At 44.0% G+C, this 27,911-nt stretch overlaps 1 protein-coding gene across 4 annotated transcripts in view; it reads left to right on the top strand.

The window, feature by feature from the left end:
• SUFU (SUFU negative regulator of hedgehog signaling) overlaps positions 1-27,911 on the top strand; it is an 87,512-nt gene that overhangs the window by 21,434 nt on the left and 38,167 nt on the right. The gene's annotated exons all lie outside the window — the stretch shown is intronic.

The following is a 27,911-nucleotide window of genomic DNA, read 5'->3' as shown; positions in this document are numbered from 1 at the left end:
TGGTTGTCGTTGGGAACTCACAGGTATGCTTTGAGTCTGCAGAGTGACCTTTCCTGGGAGTACTACACCCCATTTGTACCATGAGGGTGAAAGCTACCTGGGACATGGAGGAGAAGGATATGCCACTATGACCTCTGGCGGCAAGTGAGAGTCTATGCTGCTGTTCTGACACCCTGAGTCCTTGTTACAGTCTGCCAGCCATGCTTCTGATTCCCATTGAGCCAAAGGCCAACTTGGCATGGAATGGATTCGCTCTTCTCTGTCTGCCCCATTTTCCATAGTTAGCATGGTCCTTGCTCCCTGCTGCCAGCGGCCTAAACCATCTCAGTTTCTGGGGCTGTAAGCACACATGTTAATCTTGACTAAGGATTGGATGAACAGGAAGAGAGAGAGAGAGAAAATTGCCAAGAGCTTGCTCTCACAGTGTGAAGGGGAAGCTGGAATCAGGCAGGACTCGATTGTCAGAAAGATTGTTTGATTCAGGTGTTCTCCAGGGGCTGACCCTGTGCTCCTGTTGCCCTCTGAAGACCGCTAATATGAAACCTGAGGTGCGGCTTTGTGTGGGAACCTTGGTCTCCCACTCTTGTCTCAGCCTGCCTATAGTCCTCCAGTGGGATGAAATGTTGGGGTGAAATCTAGTACCTTTTATGGCAGGTTACATATCATCTGAATGTTTATGTGTGGCTATTTGCTCAGAAACATTTCCCATATGACCTCAGATTTTGCTTCTTTGGTTTGGTAAGTAACCTCAGATGTATACTAAGACACTTTATCCAACTCTTTTACTCTTTGACTGCTTATAGGTAAGGGTAGAGCAGCATTGAGGCCAGGGCCCCTCAAAGTGTGGTCCTCAGACCCCCTGCATCAAAGGCACCTAGAGAATTCGTTGCAAACACACATTCCTGAGCCCCACAGCAGACTCTGGCTTCTGGTAGAGACTAAATTTGGAGAACTATAGATCTGGTAACTTCTCTTAAGTACAGTGACTTCTCCCCCCCCCCCCCCCCCCCCCCCTCTAGTGGACTATAAATTGGTGCAGTAGAGCCTCTGGGTTGAACTCCTCTACTCTCATTCCAGAGCCCTGGGAGTCAGGTATTAGCAGGGTAGCTGTCACATAATGGGACTGATACTAATTGCCATCTACCATTGTGTGCTCTATGGGATAGTCCCATTTTAGAGGCTACTCTAAGCAAGGATCCCAAACCTGACTGCTCATGAGATCCCCTGGGAGCTTGTCAACATACTTATTCTCAAAGTCCTCTGCAGGACTCTGATTCAGTTGGTCAGAGGTGGGACTGGGGCATCTGTTTCTTAAACAACTTTCTAGGGCCGTGGTCGGCAAACTGCGGCTCGCAAGCCACATGCGGCTCTTTGGCCCCTTGAGTGTGGCTCTTCCACAAAATACCACGTGCGAGCTCGCACGTATAGTGCGATTGAAACTTCGTGGCCCATGCGCAGAAGTCGGTATTTTGTGGAAGAGCCACACTCAAGGGGCCAAAGAGCCGCATGTGGCTCGCGAGCCGCGGTTTGCCGACCACTGTCCTAAGGGATTCTAATGCAGCTTGTTTGGGCTCTAAAGAACTATTGACCAAGAAGTACCATTCACAGGGTCAGGGGAAGCAGGCTGCCTGGAACAGCTAGTGCATGTGGTTTGGTACTATTCTAGTATGATTTGAAGAATCTTTTAAAATTGTGCCAAGAGTTTATTGCCTGAACACTTTGTGTCCCCTCTCTCCCTTCTTGGGATGCCTAAGCTGACTTCATATAGAACTGTCTGTGTAGAAATAGACTTTTCTTGGTGTGGAATTCAATCTGCTATAGGAAAGAGGGCTCTGAAGACTAGGCAACCTCTTGCTTATGTAGACAGGTATCTCCTTTCCCACTGCTTAAGCCAATGCATTTATATGTTTGCTTCTACTTTATGTACTTGCTCAGGTGGATAGAGATCAGAGAAACGTAAGACAGGTAGTTGTTGTGAATCGCTGTCAGGAGGATTCCAGCAGATGAACTTCTGAAATAATTATGATATTATAGTTATGAAATACTAATGTAGGTGAGTGAAAAAATAGGATTTGATTTGCAAATGTTCATTTCACCAACACTGTAAACATCACTAGTGACCATTTTGCAATACTAATGTGATCATCAATTCAGGCAAATTATCAACAGATGTTATAAAAAGATTGGATAAAAAGATGGTTGGGGAATAGGATATTTACAAGGACTCAAAGGATTCTTCCACAGATTACTTATTTATTACAAAGAGAAAAAGAATTTCTTTATAATGAAAAGATTTGGGTGGCTATCACTTTAAGGAAATGATCAAATGTAGCAACACCAATAATGGAACAAATTATTATTAGGTACCTCTTTATGTATTGCAGTGTGAAGTATAAAGTATCAACTATGTAGCACTTTTCAAAAAATGTTTCATCTGAATTGAATCCTGAGCAAATAGGCAAATCCAGATTGTGGGACATTTTATAAGACAACTGCCTAGATTCTTTAAAAAATGTCAGTACTATGAAAGATATAAACAGACAAGGGGGTGGGGACTATCCTAAATTAAAGGAAACATGACAGTTTAAATGTACTTATGATCCTTGATTGGATCCTAAATTGAAAAAATAAGATCATTTGTAGGGCACTTGGAAAAATAGAAATGTAGACTGTGTATTAGATGATTGTATTGTGCAACTGTGAAATTCCTTGGGTATGATACATACGGTATTATGGTTAATGTCCTTGTTCTTAGGTGATAAAAGCTGAAGTATTTATGAATGCAATGACATGATGTCTGCAACTTAATTTTAAAAAAACTTGTGTAGGCTCCTCTGAGTTCTTCTTTTTTTAAATCTACATTTAGGGAGAGAGAGAAAACATTGATTTGTTGTTCCACTTATTTATGCATTCATATGGGAGTTAGGCACTGTGTTATACCAGCTTTATAGAGAGGTGAAGAAGCATGTTCAAGATCAGAAATCTAGTAGGTGCAAAGGCAAAATTTGAGTCTAGGCAGTGTAACACTTAATGCCATTCTTATAACCATGATGCCATGTTGCCTGTAGCTCAGCTGATGTCTGGGCTGCTGGATGTCTTGGGCTAGAAGGTAAGATTTGCCAATCATCCATATGGGTGATTGCATGACCTCTGAGCTCCATGATACCTTGCTTGGATATTCTTGATCATTTGGAAAATCGAGGAGGGCAAAACACACTAATAATATTATCAAAATCCTCTTAAATTTATCCTTCCATTTTTTAACTTTTTATTCATGAAAATATGTATGTACTAGTAAAAAGTACAGCTTGATGAGTTTTTACAAACCAAACACACTCATAACCAGCTCCCAAATAAAGAAACAGGCTAGTTCTCCAGAAACCTCCCTTGTGCCTCCTTTTAATCATCAGTCCTTCTTTTTTTTCCTATTTTACTGCCTAGTCAAGTCCTCAGCACCATGTGCCCGAACTTTTTTGGCAATAGGCTAAGTAGCACCCATTTCCACACCTCTCCCTGTTCTGTTTGCCATCTTGCACGTGACTGCCAGATCAAGGGAGCAGCATAGTATGATGGTTAAGAGCGTGGCCCTGGATCCAGACTGCCTGCATGTGATCTCAGGTCTTCCAGCTACTGCCGCCTGACCTTGGGCAGTGTAACCCATTTACTCATCTGTAACGCAGGGTAATCATAGTAGCTACACATGAAGTTACTGAGAGGATGAAATGAGTTTAATACCTGTCAAAATTTAGAATAGTTATGTAGTAAGAACTATATAATATCACCTGCAATTATTATTACTCAGTCTTTTAAAACTTTATATGGATCAATAAAGTGGATACTTTGGTCTTTTTTTTTTTTTTTTTTTTTTACATTGACAATAAATACTCCACTTAACAGTAAAACCCTGTTAGGAAGGAAATGCCTTGCTTGTCCCTGGATCAATTGCCTGCCTCAACTGATACGATAACATTTGGTGCTATCATATTTATTATCCCACACAGAAAATCAGTAATAGTGCCCTGGCTGGTGTGGCTCAGCGGTTGGAGCGTTTGGCTCATGCACTGAGGGGTGGCAGGTTCGATTCCTGGTCAAGGGCACATCCCTGGGTTGTAGGTTCAATCCCCGGTCCTGGTCAGGGTGCTTGCGGGAAGCAACCAATTGGTGTATCTCTTTCACATTGATGTTTCTCTCCCTCCTTTCCTTCCACTCTCTAGAAATCAATGGGAAAAAAATCCTCGGGTGAGGATTATCAACAACAAAAAAGAAATAAAGAAAAGGAAAAGAAAGTCATTAATAGTGATACAAATAAAATTAACTGGTTGTGTTCATCACATTATACAACAACAACAAAAGTTCAGTTCAACTGTGGCTCCTTGATTATGTAGTTGACAGTACCTGTACAGCCTTCTACAAATCAAATCCTATTCTAAATGCAGTGGAGCCCAGGCAGTTTCGTGGGACCTTGTAGTACATCCTTTTATAAGGTAAAGAATCTTTTTATAGTGTGAATATCTGCCCGTTATTGTAACTGTTTTGTAGGACGGGGCTTAGGTGTTTCAGGTTTTCTCAGAGCAGGGCACCCCTGCTGCTCAGAGAACCTCCCTTGAGATGTGTAGGCATTGCTCTGCCCCCTGATTGGTTACACAGCAAAGTTTACACGGATGTTATTATACAGAACATGTATTTTATGTTTGATGTGTACATAGATATACTTACGTATGGAACTAGCAGCGGAATTCTGTTTGATGGTCTCGCCTCACTTGTGCTGTCCACCTTCAACTCAGTGACTTTTTGTGGCGCACCCCACCCATTTGCATGTGAGAACATGCGGAGCAGTGTTATCAAGTAAGTGGAATGCTTAGACCTGCTTTTCCAGATCTAAAAGGCATCCACAGCTTTACCAGCCAGGCTTGGAAATAGCATCAGGGAAGTGGTAGGCGAGGGAAAGAGGACGATGAGACTCTGGGGTGGGGTGGTGATGCCTACCCCCAGCTGTGGGGTTGTGTGAGGCTGCCTCTGACGGCTGCTATGAGGAATGACCCAGAAGGGTCCTGTAACGTAGCCTGACCTGTGGGAAGATGGATACCTTTTGGTTGGTTTGCTCAGAGGTGGGAAGCTGGCTGTAGAGAAAAGGAAGTAGAAATGAGAGAAGCCTGGGAAAGAAGAGCCAGAGAAAGTAAAGGATTCAAAGTGGGGGTGGGGCAGGTTGGTGCTTATTTTAGTTGGGATGCTTCTAGTTATAAGAAAATGACAGAAACCTAACTCCGAATACCTTACTAACAGACACTATTGGTATAGGTAACTGGGACATTCAGGGTTTCAGGCATGGCTTGATCTCTGTGTTCAGACAGTGTCCTAAGGGCTCTGACTCTTGTGTTGGTCACGTACTACAGACTGACTCCCCATGTGCCAGGAAGGATGAACGCCCCCTGTCAGAGTTTCTGGTTCTTTCAGTTTGTAGTCCCAGCAGGAAGAAGGCCTTTTCTTCCAACATTCCTACATTAATCCTGGGGAAGGACTCAGATTAGTTCCACCTGGGTCATGTGACCACCCTAGTTGTTGTTGGAGGTCCAGAAGGAGCACCAGTGTTTATGTTTAAATTTCTCCCCCAGTCCTCACTTCTAACCACATGGAGTAGAAGTCCTCTAAAGCAAAGGATAACTACTGGGAGAAAAAGAATAGGTCTAGTTCTGGGTAGGCAAAATCAGTTGCTCTCACAGGGCCAAAGGGGAATCCAATACCCTAGTAATCCAGCTGTGCACTTATGGTTGGAAGTTGAACCATTGGAGAATTCATGGATAGCAGGCATCTTTTGTTCTGTGTTGTTGTATATGCTGGGATGGTTTTGACTCCCAAGTAACGGAACACCCTGACTGAGATGGCCTAACAACAAGGGCACTTACCTTACATAGAAGTCATCTGGAGGTGGGGCAGTTCCAGGAGCAATTGTCATCTCTTCAACAATGTACTTAAGGACCTGAGTTCCCTGTAACTTCCTGCTCTGCCTTCCTCAGCACTTTGGCTTGTCTTTTTAAACTGTTTCCCTCAGATTCCAAAGATGACTACCATAAATCCTAGCATCCTGGGATCACACTTGATTTCCAGAGTCTATCAGCAGCAAAAGAACACTTCTGTATTCTTTTTTAAAGACCAATCATAATCTCCACAGAGACCCTGGCTGTGTAGCTTAGTTGGTTAGAGCATCATCTGATACACTAAGGTTGTGGGTTTGATCCCCAGTCAGAGCACATACAAGAATCAACCAATGGATGCATAAATAAGTAGAAATTGATATTTCTCTCACTTTCTCCCTCTCTCTCTCTCTCGTTCCCTCCCTTCCTCCCTTCCTCCCTCCTTCCCTTTCCCCTCTCCTTCTCTCTCTCCCCCTTCCTCTCTCTTTCTAAAAATCAATCAATAAATATTAAAAAAAAACCTCCACAGAACTGCCCTCATTGATCTCCGCTTGCTTCTCATTGGCTAGAGTTATGTCAGGAAAGTGAGACGGTCTTGTTGGTTTACGAATCAGTATTCACTTCCTAGGGCTGGGGATGGGCCCCTGTTTCCCTGAAGGTCATGCCAAGGAAAAGCAGAGGAAGAAAATTGGAGTTCTGTTAATAAGGAGGGGAATGACCACCAGGTGGGCAGAACAGTCTCTGTACTCCTACCAAGAAGCGTCAGCCCGACCTGGGGTCAGAGGACCCTTGCATATTGATCAGGATGCTAGGCCAGTACAAAAGTGTCATGTGGAAAGAGAATGTTCCAGTCATGAGGACAGGGTGGCTGTCATTGTTTCACCTGCTACAGCAGATTTAGAACCATATCCGGCATGAATCATTTGGAAAGTTCTGCAATAATTTACATCAGTGACTTCACCAGTAGGCACCCAACTTCTTTCCTTCCTACCTTGAAGCCAGTTTCTCTTACTTCCCATTCCCTTTTAATTTTATGATCTGCTTATTCCTTCTTCTCAGATTGCCAGCGACTGCTCCCCTGCCTCCCACCCTCTGGGTTTCATTAGAAAGAAACCATTCCCCAACTCAGCAGGACTTGATTTCTCAGCTGCACTTTAGAATTCTGCTAGATAGGCTGTCTGCTCTCAGTTCTGCCATTGGTAGGCTTTAACCACAAATTCCAAGGCAATTTCACTGGAGTTTTAGGAGAAACATGGCCCCCCAACCTTGTAACTGACACTGGAAATTCAAGTGCCTTTGCTTGCTGCTGTTTAATGGCAACCTCATGACATGTGCTGAGTCGGCACAATCTGTGATTCAGGCCCAAGAAGGGAGACAGGATGCACTGTGTGAGCATCCTGAGCCATCATTGCTGGTGACTGATTAAACTTTGTGGTATTGACAGACTAATGCTAACAGAGATTTTATTTTTATTTTCCTTTTCTCATTTATAAAATAAACTAGAGGCCTGGTGCACGAATTCGTGTACCAGTGGGGTCCCTTGGCCTGGCCTGCGGGATCAGGCCGAATCCAGCTCTCCAACATCCCCCGAGGAGTCCTGAATTGCGAGAGGGCACAGGCCAGGCCAAGGAACCCCACCAGTGCACAGTCAGGGCCAGGGAGGGACGTGGGAGGTTGGCCAGCTGAGGAGGGACCACGGGAGGGCTCCAGGGCTTGTCCAGCCCCATCTCTCAGTGCCGATCAGCCGGACCCCAGCAACTAGCTAACCTACCGGTCGGAGCATCTACCCCCTGGTGGTCAGTGCACATCATAGTGAGTGGTTGAGTGGCCTTAGCATATCATTAGCATAATTACGCTTTGATTGGTTGAACAGATGACCGGACACCTTGCATATTAGGCTTTTATTAGATAGGATAGTTTCTCATTATAAAACCTGAAACATAGAACTATATGACACAGAACGTGAAAATCCTTCCTAAGTCATTCCCCACTGGGAAAAAGTTGGTGTTTCATTTTCAGATTTTCTTTCCAGAGCATGTTCTATATAGAATTAACATTTTAGCCTGGCCTGGGTAGCTCAGTGGTTGAGCATCAACCTATGAACCAGGAAGTCATGGTTCCATCCCTGGTCACGGCATAAGCCCAGGTTGTGGGCTCGATCCCCAGTGTGGGGTGTGCAGGAGGCAGCTGATCAATGATTCTCTCTCATCATTGATATTTTTATCTTTCTCTCCCTCTCCCTTCCTCTCCGAAATCAATAAAAATATTTTTTTAAAAACTAACATTTTATAAAAATGGACCACGCTTTCCATACTGTTTTTCAGCTAGCTTTTTTTTTTTTTTAACTTCATGTATTTTGGACATCTTCCTATGTCAATATGTTCTTTCTAGCTATATTTTTTTATTATCAAGATATACTATGTTTTATTTAACCAGTTTCCTGTTGTTGGGCATTTGGGTGATTTCCAATTTTTCCCTACCACAAATCTGCAGTGAGCATCTTTGTATTTGTGTGTCTGTACTCCTGCCTAAGTATTTCTATGGGATAAAGTCCCAGAAATAGCATCACTAGGTTAAGGGAAATGAACATTTTACATTTTAATAGCCATTGCAGATGAATAATTATATATTATTAGAATACTGTTGTAATCATTCAGTAAATGTTATAGTTGTTTTCAACAAACAACAGAATGATTGTTATATAAAATTATATTTATAGCAACAAAATCCTATCTTGAGTCCTTGATAATTGGTCCCCTTTCTTAGGTTATTTGGCCTGGGAGGTTGTTAATTCATGTTCAATGGCATACATTTGGCGTTAGGAAAGACAGGAAGCTTTTACACAGTCTCGTGCCGTTTAGATTTAGCACAGGAACCCATCCCTCAGGCTTCCTGTCTCTGAAGTTGGAAGTGGTGAGAGATACAGCTTACCCCCTCAAGTCAGACTTTTTCAGATATTGACAGCAGGTCAAGTTTTATATAAAGAATCTCAATGAATTGTGGAGTTTTCTTGAGTTTTGCCTCCTCCTACCTTTTCTAAAGTGAAATTACACATGCAATTCAGTTTTTTTCTGTTGAGGCCTTTTTAGGTTTATTTTTTTAATTGACTTTTTGAGAGAGAAACATCGATTTGATGTTCCACTTATGCATTCATTGGTTGATTCTTGTATGTGCCTTGACTGGGGATTGGACTTGCAACCTTTGCCACTTTTCAGATGAGGAAAAGGGCTCAGAGAGGCGGTGGCCTGCAGCTGGTGAGTGGCAGGAGTGAGCCACCGGACGCTCTACCCAGCACTGGTTTGCATGCGATAGCCTCTGAGCCTCTAAGGATCCATTTTAAATGAAAACAAGACTTGGGGGGAAGGAGCTCTTTTCATTAGTTTTATTTTTTATTTAAGTGCCTGCTACATGCCAAGGACTCTGTCACAGAGATCTGACCCCTGCCGTAGGCAGTGGAGAGACACGGAAAACACAGGCAGATAAGCATTTGATTCCATAGATCACTGAAGGCAGGACCAGGGTGCACCAAAAGAATAAGGCAGTAGACTCATTTTTGGATTGAAGAGTTGGGCAAGGACAGGACTGAAGGCAAAGAGAAGAATTTTTTTTGGCAGAGAGAATAGCATGTGGAGGCCTCTGAGTAAGGAAAGAGCTTGAGGAACATGAGGAACTGGCAGAAGGCTCCTGTGGCTGGAGGGAGGTGAGGGAGAGGAAGGAGCTCAGGGAAAGCTGGAGGCCTGGCAGGCTTGGGAAAGCGTGGGGTCTTGCACTTGTACTGAGTTGTGATGAGGAGTCTGGATTTGATTCTGAAGGCAGTGCAAAGCTGTGAAAGCATTTTAAGGAGGAAGGTGAAATGACCAGATTGGGGAGTGTAAAACCTCCTTTTAAAAAGCGTATATTAATATGTGCTTGGATTTGCAGTGTCAAGACTTTTCTGCCTGTTTTTTAAGAGTGGCTCTTCCCCAGAAGATGCTGGAGCTGTGGCAGCACTTGGAGCACAGCCTCAGAGTCATAGATTTTTCTCTTCTCATTCTAATCCTCAGGACCATAGCTCGGTGCAATCCTGGTCTGAGGCTCTCCAGTCTAGAGAGGGACCCCTCTTCTCGCTTGAGGTGTTGGCCTCCACATACCTCCACCAGCACACCACAGGGCTCTCCCTCCAGATCCAGGAGGTGGGATGGCTTTGCTTCCTGATTCCTGCTCTGCAGGGGAGCAAGGAAGTCAGGGAGATTGAGTAAGGAGCTTAGAGCATATCCCCAGGTGTGAGTTATGGTGAGGCTGTAGTTCAGCTTCTCATCAACAGCTTACCCAGCTTTTTTCTCTACATGACCCAAGTGTATATGATCTTAATATCTTTGCCCCAAGTAAAGTTTTCTGAAAGGAGATGCTCCATCATTCCAATGAGAGCTGTCGAGTTCTCTCGTTTCCTGGTTTGGATAAGCTGCCCATTGCTCCAGTTAGCTAACTGAAGCCAAATGGAGCTGCCTGATTATATTAATATCATTTTTCTTCCTCATACTCTTTTTCATTTTCTTGACATTTTCTTTCCCTGAGCCTGATTTATCTTCTTTTCTGGTTGCTATGGATCTGTAAAATATTTTCCCTTTCATCTGTTAGTAATATTGACCACAACTATAAAGCAGAACAATCCCTGATTTCTCTGTTCCCTCCCAAGATTTTAGGTTAATAGTTAAAGGATTGTATTCCCACTCTGCTGGAAAAGAACAGGTCAACCCTTCAGAAGTGAGCTTATGTCTTAAGTGGTTTGCATGTAAATTAGAGTCTCTCTAGCCAGTATCTAAATCTGGGTGCTTTTAGGGAAGACTTTAACCCTACGAGCAGAGGTTGGCAAAGTGCAGCCTGGAGGCCAAATCCTGATGGCCACCTGTTTTTGTAAATAAAATTTTATTGGACACAGCCATGCCCATTACATACTATCTGTGACTTTTTTGGTGCTACAACAGCAGAGTGGAGTAGTTATGACAGATATGCAGCCCTCAAAGTCTAAAATATTTGCTATCTGGCCTTTTACTGAAAAAGTCTGCCAATCCCTGACTTAGAGAGTATTTTCCACTTTTGAATAATGACCGAAGTAGAGAGATGGCCATCTTTAAATCTCTATGAGATAGCCTTGTGAAATTAATTGCCTTGGCCGGGGCTGTGCCCTGTCCCATGATAGAAGGATCATGTTTGCAAGAAGTTTGTTGGAGTGAATGCATCTCCTACTGAGCTGTTGCTTGATTTGAGACAAATTCCTTTAGCTTCCATGGGTCTATATCTTACTTGGAGAATCGCAGGAAGTGCTTTGAGCTTCTTAGAAGAAAGGGGCTATTCCATAGGCATTAAGCTAGGATAATTTACCCTCAGGCTAGTTTGTGCATCTATTGTCCCCTGTAGAGTTGTAATTGGTTGGCTCTTTCAGTGACTCCTTTGTCTCTAGCACCTGCATTTCAGGGATGCTTCCTGCAGGAGGCGGTGAAGGCCTCTGGCAAGCCTGGCTAAGCAGCTGGAAAGTGAGGGGTAGACAGACCCAGCGTCTCTGTAGGAGGTCAAGCCCTTTGGTAACCGGAAGTGGCTCCAGATAGAATGTTCAGTGAAGAGGGCTGGAGAACAGAGTGGATGAAAGCAGGAGCCCAAGAGACAGGCTGCCTGGGTTCAAATCCCAGTTTGGCAGTGAGGGACCTGTGGGATCTAGGGTCAAAAGTGAACATCTCCAAGACTTGGTTACTACTTCATCTGTGAAGTGGAGTAATAGTAACATCTACCAGGAATATGTTTAATGCTCCTAGTGTAGCATAATACATGGAAGCAACTAATTTATGTTGTCATTTAAGAAGCATATTGCAGAAAAAAAAGGAAACAGACTAAGAAAAAAAAAGAAGCATAATACAACATTTTATAAAGTTGGGTCCTAATACTGTTAGCAGTATTATGCCTCCACATGGAAGGCTGGAAGTGATGCATGGGCCACTCAGATCACTCATGCATTGTGTCCTGTCCTGATGTACTTTTATTCCCAAACAAAAATAACTGTTGTTTTTCCAGTTAAAAAAAAATGATGCTTAAAAAAAAAAGATACTTTAAAGAAAAATCCAAGCTATGTTGAAAGCATGGAAAAAAAAAAGCAAGTAACAGAACAATGAGGTGTGGGGTTGTATTTTTACTTTAAAACATAAGAAAAAATATGAATTTGATTATATATGCTTACAAGAAAATCTTGAATGCATGTCATACATTAATAATGGTTATATCTGAAAAATGGGACTGGTGTGAAAAAGTTTCATTTTTTACTTTATACACTTGTTTATTGTTTGAATTTCTTATAATAAGCCTGTTCTACTTTGTAATTTGAATAACTATATAACTGAAAATGAAAAATAAACATATCTAAATCCCGCCCCTAAGACAGCCACTGTTAACATTTGGTTACCATCCTTCTAGATATGTCTCTGTGCATAACATAATTAGACAATTTTAACTTAATACTGTTCATGTTAGCATGCTTTCTTCACCCAGCATCATGTCATGGAAATCTTTCTAGTTAGGGAAATAGAGATCAATAGCCATGTTTGTGCCCAGCTGGCATGGCTCAGTGGTTGAGCATCCACCCATGAACCAGGAGGTCACGGTTTGATTCCCTGTCAGGCACATACCTGGATTTCGGGCTTAGTCCCCAGAAGGGGGCATGCAGGAGGCAGCCCATCAATGATCTTCTCTCATCATTGACATTTCTATCTCTCTCTCTCTCCCTCTCCCTTCCTCTCTGAAATCAATAACAATATATTAAAAAAAGAAAAGGAAAATAGCAATGTTTGTAATGGTGGTGAGGCATTGTATTGTATGATGGTGAAAGGGAAATGCACTGTTTTCCCTACTACTTTACTCTCTTGTGTGACCAGAGGTGTGGATTTTTCCATACCTAACAATTCTCCAATTCTTGGCAGACACCAAGTGGGTGTCCTGCCATTCAATTCAGTTGTGGTACTATCTGCCTGGAGTTAACGTCAGATCCCACAAGACTGTCCCCACTTCAGGCTCAAATTGCAAGTCCCAAGTTGTCACCTGTACTTCTGACCAACCAACTACAAATGGAAGTTCTCCTCGGGTTTGACAGTTTGTTACAACAGCTCACAGAATTCAGGAAAAGAGCTTACTTACTAGATTTCTGGTTTATTATAAAAGGATGCAACTCAGGAACAACCAGATGGAAGAGGTGCATAGGGTCGGTTGGGCATGTGAGAAGGGGTGTGGAGCTTCCATGTCTCCTACAGGTGTGCCACCCTGCCAGCACCCCCTTGTGTTCACTAACTCGGAAGCTCTCTGAACCTCATGCTTTAGGGATCCTCATGGTGGCTTCATTACATAGGCATGATTTATTATTAACTCAATCTCAAGGCCCTCTCCCCTCCCTTCTAAGCTATGATTAGAATCCCAATTTCTAATCATAGCTCAGTCTTCTGGTGACCAGCCCCCATCCTGAAGCTATCCAGGAGCCCACCAGGAGTTGCCTCGAAAGATGCTTCTATCATCCAGGAAATTCAAAGGGATTTAGGAGCTCTATGTCAGGATCCAGGGTCAAAGACCAAGAACAAAAAATGTTCCTAGCACCTTTGTTGCTTAGGAAATTACAAGGGTTTGGGGAGCTCTGTCCAGAAGCTGGGGTTAAAGTTCCAAATACATATTTCTTTCTTTCTTGTTTTTAAAAATAAATTTAAATTCTTTATTGTTTAAAGTATTAAATATGTCTCCTTTTTCTCCCATTGACCTCTCCCGGGCCGCTCCCACCTCTCAGCACATGCCCTCAACCTACTACTGACTGTGTCCATGGGTTATGCTTATATGCATGCATACAAGTCCTTTGGTTGATCTCTTACCCCACCCTCCGCCCCGCCTTCTCTCTGAGGTTGGACAGTCTGTTCGATGCTTCTGTGTCTCTGGATCTATTTTTGTTCATCAGTTTATGTTGTTCATCATATTCCACAAATGAGTGAGATCATGTGATATTTATCTTTCTCCAACTGGCGTATTTCGCTTAGCATAATGCTCTTCAGGTCCATCCATGCTGTTGCAAATGGTAAGAGTTCCTTCTTTTTTACAGTAGTGTAGTATTCCATTGTGTAGATGTACCACAGTTTTCTAATCCACTCATCTGCTGATGGGCACTTAGGCTGTTTCCAAATCTTAGCTATTGTAAATTGTGCTGCTCTGAACATAGGGGTGCATATATCCTTTCTGATTGGTGTTTCTGATTTCTTGGGATATATTTCTACGAGTGGGATTACTGGGTCAAATGGGACTTCCATTTTTAATTTTTTAAGGAAACTCCATACTGTTTTTCACAGTGGCTGCACCGGTCTATATTCTCACCAGCAGTGCATGAGGGTTCCTTTTTCTCCATATCCTCGCCAGCACTTGTTGTTTGTTGATTTGTTGATGGTAGCCATTCTGACAGGTGTGAGATGGTACCTCATTGTCGTTTTGATTTGCATCTCTTGGATGATTAGTGACTTTGAGCATGTTTTCATGTCTCTTGGCCTTCTGTATGTCCTCTTTCGAAAAGTGTCTATTTAGGTCCTTTGCCCATTTTTTAATTGGATTGTTTATCTTCCTTTTGTTAAGTTGTATGAGTTCCCTATACATTTTGGAGATTAAACCCTTATCTGAGACAACATTGGCAAATATGTTCTCCCATGCAGTGGCTCTCTTATTGTTTTGTTGATGGTTTCTTTTGCTGTGCAGAAACTTTATTTTGATGTAGTCCCATTTATTTATTTTCTCTTTAGTTTCCATTGTCCTAGGAGCTGTATCGGTAAAGATATTGCTACAACATTATGTCTGATATTTTGCTGCCTGTGGATTCCTCTAAGATTTTTATGGTTTCCCATCTTACATTTAAATCCTTTATCTATTTTGAGTTTATTTTTGTGTATGGTGTAAATTTGTGTTCTAGTTTCATTTTTTTGCATGTATCTGTCCAGTTTCCCCAACACCATTTATTGAAGAGACTGTCTCGACTCTTGTATGCCTCCTTTGTCAAATATTAATTGAGCATAATGGCTTGTGTCGATTTCTGGGTTCTCTCTTCTGTTCCATTGGTCTATATGTCTGTTCTTGTGCCAGGATCAGGCAGTTTTGAGAACAGTGGCTTTGTAATACAGCTTGATATCTGGTATTATGATCCCTCCAACTTTGTTCTTCTTTCTCGGGATTGCTGTGGCTATTCGGGGTCTTCTTTTTATTCCATATGTATTTTTGGAGAGTTTGTTCTAGGTCTATGAAATATGCTGTTGGTATTTTAATGGGGATTGCATTGAATCTATATTGCTTTGGGTAGTATGGACATTTCAGTGATATTGATTCTACCAATCAATGAACACGGTATATTCTTCCACCAAATACATATTTCTTGTATCAATATAGTAGATTGTAAGATAACAGACACACACCCCCCCCCCCCCCCCGCCCCAGGATAAACAGACCCTTCTTGATGAACTTTCAGGTAGTTTCCAGTTCTCCACTTTAAACAACTCTAAGGACTGTTCACATATGTACATGTTGACAACTGTGTTCCGTTATCTCAGAATAAATTTCTAACGTGGGATTGCTGGGTCATAAGGTCTGCACATTTTGCAGTTTGGTATATATGTGCAGTATTCTCCGTGAAGGGGATTGCAGAGGCAGCCCTTGGCCATGATAGCCACAGCGCTGTCACCTGTAGTTGTGGCCAGTTGCAGCCCAGGCACTGAGGAAACACTGTGTAGTCTCTGAAGTCCACAAAATGAGTCACAGGAGTCATCCATCTTTCGGTAGATGTAAGGCTGGCTTTATTCTCCAGTGTTAAGGAAGTTCTTTGGGACTGGAGGGCTATAAGCTAAGTGGACTCCATGGTTCTCAGAAAGCCCAGTTAAATGCACTTCCAAGCTTACCCTCACAAGTCAGTCCCTACTCCATCCCTCTAAGCAGGAAGAAAAATGTCCTGGCAAGGAGTCTGGCCTAAGCACCAAAATGTTATTACTCATAATCCACTGCTGTTTCTTCTTATAACAGATCCCCAAAATTTGGTTATTGCTAAACCCCTTCCTGTGTCTGATCTGATAGGAACTTTGGAAGTGCATGGGCAGACACATAGACAGCTGGGTGTCTGCTCTTTACACATGTACTCCGAAGTGTCTGCTTCATGTTCCATCTCCCAACACAACAGCCCCTCCTGGATGCAACATTCTATGAGGGACATTGACAACTCAGAGCATATCCAGAGAAGAGTGGCTTTCAGATTGGCAGAAGTTCTTTAAACGGTGGTCTGGAAGGAATAGCTTTAAAACGGAGGAAACTGGAAACATTTTAGTCAAGAAGAAAAGACTTTGGGATGAGGTGTGAGGAGTGGTGAATATGACGCACAACAGGTGCTTTAAAAATATTTGAGGTCTTGCCATATGGAAGAGGGATTTGACTTTTTCTTTGTGGCCCAGAGGAGAGAACTAGAAAGCTGTTAACTGTTCTTTGGGATGTGGAAGCACTTCTTCACATGGATAATCCTCAGGAGACAGTGTACTCACTGTCTCTGAAGTTGGTCTAGTAAATCTGGGCAACTGCTGGCCCAGGCCTTTGTGGAGGGGCTTTCAGTGATGGCTATGGGGTTGGTGATCGAGCAGCTCAGCCCACGGAACCCAGAGGCCACCTAATACAGGCTGATTTTTCTTCTACTCCAGTGTGTTGACAACCACTTCTGCTGGGCTCCTGTCTGGCCTGCAAACCGCCTGCTTCCTTCCCCTTCTTGCTTTCTGTCCCAGGCTCCTCCAGGTCTGACTCAGCTAGGTGATCTTCGACACTATACCCGTAAATACTGTAGCTGTGTTTCTTGATGTAAATTAAGGCAGGAAGGGGTGGGGGCTTGGTTTCCTAAGCCAAAAATTAGAATCCTGGCTCCCTGCAGAAGCTATCTGCTCTGCCACTGTGGATGGACTTTGTGTGTCTTACCTGCCACTGTGCCCTCCCGCCTTCCTTCTTTCCTGTAAAACGTGGCCGTGCTTTCCAGTGGTCAAATCTTTCAAGTAACTAACAGTTGCTTAACTTGTATAGTACTTTCAGCACACAAGATAATTTTTATGTATTTTAATTCTTTTTTAAAAAATATATATTTTTATTTATTTTAGAGAGGAAGGGAGAGGGAGAGAGAGATAGAAACATCAATGAGAGAGACTCATTGATTGGCTGCCTCCTGCATGCCCCCTACTGGGGACCAAGCCCCAAAACCCGGCATGTGCCCTGACCAGGAATCGAACCATGCATAACCTCCTGGTTCATTATTCGACGTTCAACCACTGAGCCACACTGGCTGGGTTACATAGTTTAATTATTTTATTTGATACTAAAACTACCCTGCAAGGTAGACAGTAGCATCATCACATCATCATGTTTTGATACACAGAAAAACAGATGCAGAGAAGTTAAGCGACTTGTTTAAAGTCATAAAGCAAAGGAAAATGCATCAGAGAATAAAGCAAAGAGAAGTGCCATTACATGAACTCTTCACTTGAGGATCTGTTTTTACCTTGGACTTGAGGGTAAACACAATATGTATATTTGGAGTGACTATTTAGGAAGTTGGGGTAGTGGTTATAGATGATTCAGGATTGTCCATGAGTTGATGCTTATTGAAGGCAAGTGATGGGTATATGGGAGTTCATTGTATTATTGTCTCTACTTTGGTTTAAAATTCACCAATAACAAGTTATTATTTTTGTTTGCTTATTTCTGAAGCCTAAAATTCAGATTTGGAGCCAAAAAAAAATTTTTTTTAAATGTGCTTTGGAGAAGTTTGAAGTACAGGGCTGTATGGTGGGCTGGCCAAGGCCTAGCGGGTTAGGCCAGTGCTCATGTCCCTCCATACCATGTGCTTTCCTTCCTCCTCAGACTCTTTCAGTATGGCTGGGCAGAAAGATTGAGATTTCTTGGTTTGGTTTGATCGATTCATCCAGTTTTCTCTACGCCAGACTGGATCTAGTGACTCAGCAGTGGCTTCTTCCAGAGAATGCTGGGACGAAGCCCTCAGCGCCACTCCAGGCCTGCCATCCCGTGGTCCCCGTTGCACTTTTGGTTTTGTTTGAACTTGCAGTCTGGATGAAGATAGGCATGTTTTCTGTAGTGAGGACAGCACTTGAGCTAAGAATTTCTTGTTTTGTCTACTTAACTCCTCACCTGGTTCCAGGAAGTTTCTTTTTTCATAATAATTGGAAACCAAATGCTTTATGTACACAGGGCCAGGGCAGGACCAGGTTCTTCTCCTGAAAAGTTCAAAGCCACATTCTGGCCTCCTCATCCACTCCCTTGAAGGAAAAACAAATTGCCAAGAACAAAACTCTGTCCACTCCCCAAACAAATACAAAACAACAACAAAGCAAAAAAATTTATCCTCGGGCAGTGTGTCCCTCCTGACTCCCAGACTTCTGTGGGGCAAGATGGCCTTCCTCTTTGGAATTGAGGCAGAATGAGGGCCATGCTAAAGTTCTTTGACTTGGGAATGTTCAGAGATACAAATGCAGCTTTGCTCCACAGCAAAAGTGCACCAGCTCTGCCCCCAAGACCAGAAGAAGAGCGGAGCAGTGCAGTATCTTCACCTGGTCTGTCCGGTGTTGGTCTGTAGATGTGTTTACCATTTTGATTTCAGATTTTAGATGTTGTAAGGGCAGTTAACCCTGAGCTGCAAAGCAGTAAACATGCGCAAAGTGCTCGTAAGAAACTATGTGCCGTGCACAGAAACAGGACTAAGAAACAAAGGCTGCCAGGGAGAGAAGGGATTGTTTTTATGTAACTGACCATAAACACCAAGTGAGGAGGAAAAATAAAGAAATGGAAAAAGTTTGAAGTCTGTGGCAAGAGGACCAGCGTCATTAGTCTAGTTAATTTAGGAGCCTCCACCTTCCCTGCAGTATGTCTTAGAGATCTTTTCATGTCGATATGTAGAGATTTATCTAATTCTTTTAGCTGCTGCCTATGATTTTGTAGCATGGATAAGCCATAATTTAACCATTCCTCTAGTGATGCACATTTAGGTGGTTTCCATTTTTCCACTATTGCCAACAGCGCACAGATGCTGAGAGCATCCTTGCTCATTCCTTCCTGCGAATGTGTTTTGCTCTAGAGTGGACAGTAAGTAGAATGATCAGGTCAAAGGGAATACCTTTTATGCTAGTAGAGTCTGCCATGCGGCCCTCCAAAGTGACTGTGCTAGTTTACATGTGTCTGGCAACTACATGGATTTTCATTGTGGATTTAACTAGTCTCTTCAGGAAAAAGATGAAAGGAGTAGAAGCATATGCTTGATTTTAAAGCTTCAAAGGATCTCCTGACATTTGGGGCCAGAGAGGGTGGTGGTGAAATGTGTAACTTCGGCTTTAAGAACAAAGGGGCTTGGGATCTGACCGTAGGCAGTAGCCCTCGGTGCTGGCTATGGCTATGGCTATGGCTATGGCTATGGCTATGGCTATGAGAGCAGCCAGGGCAGGGAGGGCAGGTTTTGCCCAGTTACAAGCCTCGGGCAGAAGACTCTTGTTCCCCATACTGACAGGTGTCTAAACAGATGGAGCTGTTTTAAAAGAAAAGTGAAAGCACCTGCCAGCTTAGTGCAAAAGGGTCTCTTGAAATGGTGAGCGAGGACCTGTTTTCTTACAGAAGGGCACAGAACAGCCCTGGCCGGTGTTCTCAGTGGTCAGAGTCCGAGCACTGAAGGGTCGAGGGCACATACCTGGATTGCAGGTTCATTCCCTGCCCTGGTCAGGGTGCATGCAGGAGGCAACCAAATGATGTGCCTCTCTCACATTGATGTCTCTCTCTCTCTCTCTCTCTCTCTCTCTCTCTCTCCCCCTTCCTCCCTCCCCCTCCCCCTCTTCCTCCCCTTCCCCTTCCCCTTTCCCCTTTCCTTCCATTCTCTCTGAAAATCAATAGGGAAAAAACATCCTCAGGTGAAGATTAACAACAACAAAAAAACTTTAAAAAAAGGGCATGGCACATAGTGGATGAAATAGGATTTGTCTGGTGACAGCTGCGAACTGCAGTGGGCAAACCTGCTGAGCTCTGTTTGCAGTTGAGGTCCTCACCCACACCTCCACAAGAGTGAGGCGTGCTGCCCTGGCCTGTGTGTGCAGACACCAGGCGAGTGTGTGGGATTCACAGCCTGCTCCTGGGGAAGCCACACCGTTGCGGTAGTGGGCCCGTCCTGAAAGGTCTGCAGCCCCAGAGACTCGCTCCTGGGTGAGGGTCTCCCAGGCTCCAGCAGCCCACAGCCTCCTACCTCCCTGCTGTCACCGTGTGTCAGTTGAGTTTCCCTGCTTATAAAAGGGATTTTTCTTACACTTCACTCTTTGCCTTTATGATTGTGCCTTTGAGGGAGGGGATGGAGGCTGGAGAGCCAGAGGTTTTGAGAAAATACATAGGGAAACAATTTTGAGTCTCCTCTGACTGGCTTTCTGATCCTTGGAGATTCCTTTGATTCTAGGCAAAACCTAGAAGGAATATCCTTTATGTTTCCTTTCAGTTTTGTAAGAACAAACATGTCTCTTCTTGCTCTTTTTATGTAGTCAAGTGTGCAGCACATCCACTTCCCAAACAGTGTCTTGCAACCACATTTAGCCAAATTAATATCAGACAGAATTAATTAAGGGAAACTCTCTAACTAAACATTCAAATTAACTTTTCAAATCACAGAACTGCATTCAGAACTTTAAAAAGGTGGGAAGGAGGTTAGTTCTTCTTGCTTCACCGCTTGACCAGTTGGAAAAAACTTTACAATTGCCCACCATCCAGCTATGAAGAACTTTGCCTACTGGCCACAAAAGCTTATAACACATACAGAGAATCTGTTTCTCTTCCTCTCCCATGATTTGTTGTTTTATTGTTATTTTTTCTTTCTTAGGAGGAGTTAGATTGGAAGCCCAGCAGTGGGGCTGTTGTGCAGATATGCTCCTAGGATCTCCTTCTCTATGAGGATCTTGTCTGCTGTGCATGTGTGTGGAGAGGAGCAGGGGTGTCAAATTCCATTGGTTTGTACCAAGTGAAGCCTCTGAGCTCCAGAGCATCCCGCTCTTATCCTCTCCTTGCAGGGCTCAAATGTTAAAGGGGCATCACCCAGGACAGAATTTATTTTTTGCTCTCATGTGATGTGCATATATCATTGCTCTCAACTGCTATCAGAGTTTATAGGGTAGGCCTTGCCTCACCACTGCTGCGAGGCTCTGAACTGAGCTCTTAGGTGTGGCTTGGGGATGGGATGGGGAGTCGGGGTGGGTAGGCAGGGAAGTGCTCACTCACTCACAGCTTTATTTGGAGCCCTGGAGGGAGGAGAGTCTGTGTTAATAGGAAAAAATGCGTGCTCTTCCCCAGTGAGAAGAGAGCCTGTGGCCTTCCTTTGGGTGCTGTCAGGTGGAGATAGAAGCCTGGAGGCGGCTCTGGGTCTTAGGGTGCTAGGACAGTAAGGGTAGTGCCTAGGATCACCCCCTCCCAATGAGTGTAGTATCTCATGCTTGTGTTAAGGACTTCAGAAATGTAATCTGTGGCAGTGACATCAGGCTGTCCTATAGCTATGACCTCCTCATTTTTGGAAATATAGTGAAAAATAGGTAAATTAGTCATACACATCCTCACTCCCTTCCCCCCTTGGCTTAGAGCCAGGATAAAGCCCTGGGTTTTAGAAATTATAATAGGATTATGTGAGGGACCCAGTGGGGACAGTGGTCAGACTAAGAGGCTCCAGTTAGGAGCATCTGAGCTGGACAGAGGCCATCAGGACTGACTTTGAAGTTTACCTCCTCCGCTGCCTCAGCCAGAGCTGGTTCATTTAGCAAAACCTCTGTTGTCTCCTCCTCTCATGGGGGGTCATAGGCTGCCCGGGCCTGTCAGACTTGTGTTTCTGCTCCCATAAACGTGTTTTAGTTTGTGGGCCTTCAGTTGGCTGTAAGGGGTTTATCTTCCAATCTCAGAGGAATCCTTCTCAGGGCCCAGCTCCACCGAGCAGCCCACAGTGGCTGCAGCAGCAGCGTGGACCTCAGGAAGGAGGGTGGGCGTAGGCAGTTGCCAGATTCTCCCATGTGTGCTGCTTCGCCCTGGAACTTCTTGGAGACAGGAGGGCAGGCTCTCTGACCTTCCCTACCAGCAGTCTGTGTTGCTGAGGTGACTCGGGCACATCTGGCATTTTAGAGAAGCACTGCTAAGCCCTCCTAGGAACCAGCTCTGTCATCACATAGGACGCTTGGGCCCTGGTTGTGAAAGTAATTTGTGAGGACCAAGAAGGCAAGAAAGATGGAGACTGTTTCTCAGGAGACTGATGGCTGTCCTGTTGTTCAGAAGTTTGACCTCAACGTTGACAGACTCCAGACTGCCAGCCTAGTTTGGCCACCTCCCGTCTTCCTGGCCTTTCCGCAACACCTCTGCAGACCAGCCACTTATTTGACACCTGACACAGTTCGGCAGGATTTCCGGCCCCTGCCTTCTGTCCTCAGAAAGCATGTAACAGCGCAGAACACTCAAAAAGGCTTTTGACTCCCAGGCTCCCAGCTTCAGCCATAAGAAACCCACTCTTCTGGGCTTCAAAAGACAACATTAACCTGTTCTCCTCTGACCAACATGTTAATTTTGACCACTGGGATGGGACATGGGGGGTGGGGGTGGGGGGTTGCTTTTTGCTTTGTGAGCTGTTGTGTAGAACATCACTAGTTTCACACAGAAAGGAGACAGTCATTCTCCAGGGTTGGGATGAATTAAGAACTCTTGGAGAATATATTTGTTTCTCAGTATTTCAAAGGCAGCACTAATTATTTTGCAAACAATAGCTGTTTTCTTCTGCAACCCATTTCCCTAGATTTTGCTAACTTATTATATCTGGCACAGTCCAGCTTCAAACCACCATGACTAAAGCTGGATGTTTGGGAGTTGGGGGTAGAGTCAATTTGAGGGGCCAGTTAGAATCTGCACACCCACACTCCCATCACCCAACTTTTTAAAGAGTTCGTGCCAGGGAGTTGTTCGTTAATGGGGATAGAAACATAGAGTAACAAAACCTTTCTGTCAATGAAGCAAGGGCAGAACTGTACCTGGAAGTTTCTGGACCCTTTTTGCCACCCTAAGGTGGTAGTTCCCCTCTGGTGAATTTGCCAAACAGGCAGCAGCTGAGGGAGGTTTCTCATGGTACTTGGAGCTGGAGCTCAGAGGAAGAGGGAAATGGCCTGTCTTCGGATCCCAGAGAGCCCCTCTGCTGCGTGGTGTGGGTAGGGGTCCCAGAGATTTGCATTCTAATTTCTTGGTTAAGGTACGTCAGGCAGCCCGAGAGGAAGGGAGGGGGAGGAGCTCTCTAACCACTGGACAGAACAGCTGGGCCTCTGACTGAGGCCTCATTAGCACTTGAAAACCCTCTCAAGGGGTCTGAGAGCTTCCTGGGGTGAGCGCTGGGGCCTGAGTGCTGAGACCCACCGTGGCTCCACACAGAATGGGGCTGAGCATCCAGAAATAAAGACCAGAGCAGACTCAAGAATGAGCCCTTTGTGGCTTTGTCCCAAGCTTGAAAACTGTGACCAAGGCTCTTTCATTGTTAAGAAAGGCTGTTTCTTGGCCACAGCAGAGCTAATACAGCTAGTTCTCCCATCAGGCAGGGCTAGGGAAGAAAACCCTGTCCCCGGCTAGAAGGTTGTTCCCCTCCTGCTCTGTAAACCTTTCTGTGTGTGGTTATGCTTTCTCCTCACCTGCCCTCCTTTAACTCACTGGTACATTTGCCAGAGCTTGATCACACACACCAGGGAGGTGTGTTGGTCCTAGAACAGCAACTGGGTCTGTTTCCCTTTCCTGCTTTACAGTCTCCTCTCCCAGCTACCTAACTTGCACTCCTTCCCAAATTAAGTGTACCTTTTAGTCATTCTTCATTTAAATAGTTTAGGTTTGGACAACATTTATTTTTATTTTTAAAAAATATATATTTTATTGATTTTTTTACAGAGAGGCGGGGAGAGGGGTAGGAAATTAGAAACATCGATGAGAGAGAAACATCGATCAGCTGCCTCCTGCACACTCCGTACTGGGGATGTGCCCGCAACCAAGGTACATGCCCTCGACCAGAGTCGAACCTGGGACCCTTCAGTCCGCAGGCCAACGCTCTATCCGCTGAGCCAAACTGGTTAGGGCAACATTTATAAATGTCGATTCTGGTTCATAAAAGGTCATGGCTTCAAACCTTTCCAGTCCTTTCCCTATTTCCAGTCTAAGAACCTTTCAGGTTTGGGGTATATTTCTACAGACCAGAAGTCAGCTAGACCAGAAGCATTGGAGGGAACTGGCCCAGCTTTCTTTTCTTTTTTTTGCGGCGGGGTGGGGGGGGTGGGGGGGGTGGGGGGGGTAGGGGGGGGTTGGGGGCGGGGGGGGGGGCCAGCTTTCTTAAATCAGGAGTGATAGTGCCACCTACTGGCAATTGTTGTTAGCTACAGGCTCTGTGGCTGGTCCTGCTTCCTGGTGAAGGAACTGGGACCTGGGTGGGAGTAGCTGCACTGTATTCCAGGACAGGAGTAGAGTCATACATGCAGCAGTGGAGAGCACTCCAAGTGGGCGCACTATTTCCTGCTTACAGATGAGGGAACAGGCTTAGAAGTTGCCCAGGGTCACAACTAGTAAGGGGCAGAGGCAAATAGCAACAGGGCTTTCCCAACTGCAAAATTAACCATGAAGCCATGATTTGCCCAAGCCAGCAGGAGATTTAGATGGTAACTGGACAAGGCATTCAGTAACATGAATAGTGAGGACCCTCTTTCCTCTTCAGAGCTCTGACTCAGCCCTGCTGTTTTTGTCAGTTTGATATGACTCACTCTTTAATTCTTATCAGCTCTTTAATCCTTGATCATTTCAGTTTTAACAAGGTTAGGTAAGCAACAGTATCTGTTAGAGATTTAAAATATTTTATTTTCATTCAATCATTTTGAAGTCATCTACTTTACAGTGAGCAACACTGATTTTCCCTATTTAGTGTTGTGATAGGAGATTTCTATTTAAAGTAAGTTTGTTTAGGTTTTTTAAAGTGAGTCAATTTTACGGGGTGGGGGGGAGACTGGTAGGTAATAGTACAGGTGGTACGCAGATATATGTTAAAAATCCTGACAGTGTTAGGGATGACTCAGAACAGTGGTTCTCAACCTTTCTAATGCTGCGACCCTTTAATACAGTTCCTCCTGTTGTGGTGACCCCCAACCAAAAAATTATTTCCGTTGCTACTTCATAACTGTAATTTTGCTACTGTTATGAATCATCATGTAAATATCTGATATGCAGGATGTATTTTCATTGTTACAAATTGAACATAATTAAAGCATAGTGATTAATCACAAAAACAATATGTAATTATAAATGTGTTTTCCGATGGTCTTAGGTGACCCCTGTGAAAGGGTCGTTCGACTCCCAAAGGGGTCGCGACCCACAGGTTGAGAACCGCTGACTCAGAAGTTTGGGAAATGTTTCACTGTGCTCTATCATCACTGACTTGCCCATGACCTTGGGCAGTCTCGAGAGTCCTTTCTTCATTTGTAGAAAATGAAAATGTTGGACTGTGATTGTTCCGGTCACATAGAGCTATAATGTGTGTGATGTCTGGGCATTATGAGTGAGGCCTCTCCCAGGCTGGGCTGCTTACCCTGAGGAGGTGGTGACAAGGAATCCAGGGCCTGGGCCTGGCTTCACACACTTTGCCTCTCCCCCAGGTTCTTTCCTTTTGCCTTCTTTCTTTCTTCTTAGCATCTTCATTGAGATATAATTCACATCCCATGTTATTCATTGTTGTGAAACCATCACCACAATGAACCCTAGAACATTTTCATCACCCCCAAAAGTAAACTCATACCAGTCACTCCCCACCCCCCCCAGCAACCACTAATCTGTCTGTCTGTGTAGATGTGCCTGTTCTGGAGATTCCATGTAAATGGCATCATATATGGCCTTTAGGGACTGGCTTCTTTCAGTTAGTGTAATGTTTCTAAGGTTCATGAAGTACAGTGTTAAATAGAAGTGGTGAGAGTGGGAATCTTTGTCTTGTTCCTGATCTTAGAGGGAAATAATTCAGTCTTTCACCATCAAGTATGATGTTAGCTGTAGGTTTTTTTGTAGATGCCCTTTAACAGATTGAGGAAGTTCCTATCTATTCCTAGTTTGAGTGTTTTTATCATGAAAGAGTATTGGATTTTGCTGAATGCTTTTTCTGTGTCTACTGAGATGATTATGTGTTTTTTTAAACCTTTAGTCTGTTGACATACTATATCAATATTACATTTATTTTCTTATGTTACTTCTACACCAACCTTATATTTTTGGGTTAAATCTCACTTGGTCGTTGTATATAACCCTTTCGTATGTTGCTGTGTCCAGTTTGCCTGTATTTTCTTGAGGACTTTATGTCTCAAGTTTTGAGGACTATGCATCAGGGCTATTGATTTATGGCTTTCTTTGCTTGTGGTGCCTTTGTCTGATTTTGGTATCAGGGTAATATTGGCCTCATAGAATTAATTGTAAAGTGTTACTTCTTTTTATTTATTTAAATAGTTTGTGAAGAATTACTGTTAATTCTTCTCTGAATGTTTGGTAGAATTTATCAGTGAAGCCATCTGGACCTGAACCTTTTAATTGTGGAGGAAGCTCTTAATTACTAATTCAGTCTGTTTACTTGTGACATTGTTTCTAACTTGTAGATACTTATAGACATGCACTTCTGTAAAGGAGAGGAAATCTGGGAAGAGTGAGTCCAGAAAGAGGGGTTTGTAGTTGGCTCTGCCTGGAGCCAGGCCCTCTCTCCCCTTTATTATTTCATGTCTCTTAGAGGAAGAAGTCTTTCTTCTCCCCCCTGAATGAATGTTTTTGAGGTTAGGACCAATAACCCAAGCCTGTCTCTTAGAAAAAGTGGTGTACACTTCACCTGACACAGGAGGGAGTATTTAGACCAAGACAAATGAGAGCAGATGTGCTCTCAGGCCTTCAGGCTGGTGTGTGTGTGTGTGTGTGTGTGTGTGTGTGTGTGTCTGTCTGTCTGTGTTTTCTGCCTTGCTTCAAATATTGATAAAAAGTGAAAGGAGCCCTAACCGGTTTGGCTCAGTGGATAGAGCGTCGGCCTGCGGACTCAAGGGTCCCAGGTTCGATTCCGGTCAAGGGCATGTACCTTGGTTGCAGGCACATCCCCAGTAGGGAATGTGCAGGAGGCAGCTGATCGATGCTTCTCTCTCATCGATGTTTCTAACTCTCTATCCCTCTCCCTTCCTCTCTGTAAAAAATCAATAAAATATATTTTTTAAAAAAAAGTGAAAGGACCTCAGCTGTTGAGACCCCTAGATTATATGTGATAGACCACGGTGAACTGCCATACAGCCATTTAAAGAATAAGGTAGCTTTCTCTGTGCTGATGTGAAATGATTCCAAGGTATATGTAACGTACAAAATGGTGCTGCATATGTCTTAGAAGAAACAAGATAGAGAGAACCTATAGGAGCATACAGGCTGGTAAATGCAGAGTTCCTTGGAAGGGCATCCAAGATAAAAGTCAGGGGTAGTGGAGACTTCATACCGCGTAGGTGGTTTTTCCCTTGTGGTTATGCTGCCTTAAACTTTTTTGAGTAATGGATTTGTGTGAAGTTCAGTGGTAAGGCTATGAGGTGGCTGTGTTTGCACATGTTTCTGTTGGGCAGCCTGGGCACAATATCTATGTCCTCATGGAAACAGCCCCCGGCCCCCGAGTCTGTATGTCTCTGCCACGGTGTGTGGGGCACAATTCAGACTTTTGTTGGTCTCCAGTGCACCTCCCTGAGGAACTGTTCCCTAAATCTGTCTTCCTGGGGGAAACTGCTGACAGATCTCAAAGGCCCTGCAAGGTGAGGTGTTCTCTTTTGAGCAGTTTCAGCAGCACATAAACCCTGTTCTGTTTGTCCAAGGTGAAAGGCTTTCACTGCCCTCCAGTCTCCCTATTCAGGTGGCCCCACAATAAAACACTTTATT

Source organism: Myotis yumanensis, unplaced genomic scaffold (genome assembly GCF_028538775.1).
Source record: "Myotis yumanensis isolate MYYU_CA2020_CCGP unplaced genomic scaffold, mMyoYum1.0.hap1 SCAF_13, whole genome shotgun sequence".
NCBI classification, from domain to species: domain Eukaryota; kingdom Metazoa; phylum Chordata; class Mammalia; order Chiroptera; family Vespertilionidae; genus Myotis; species Myotis yumanensis.
This window is presented reverse-complemented; position numbering and strand designations above follow the sequence as displayed.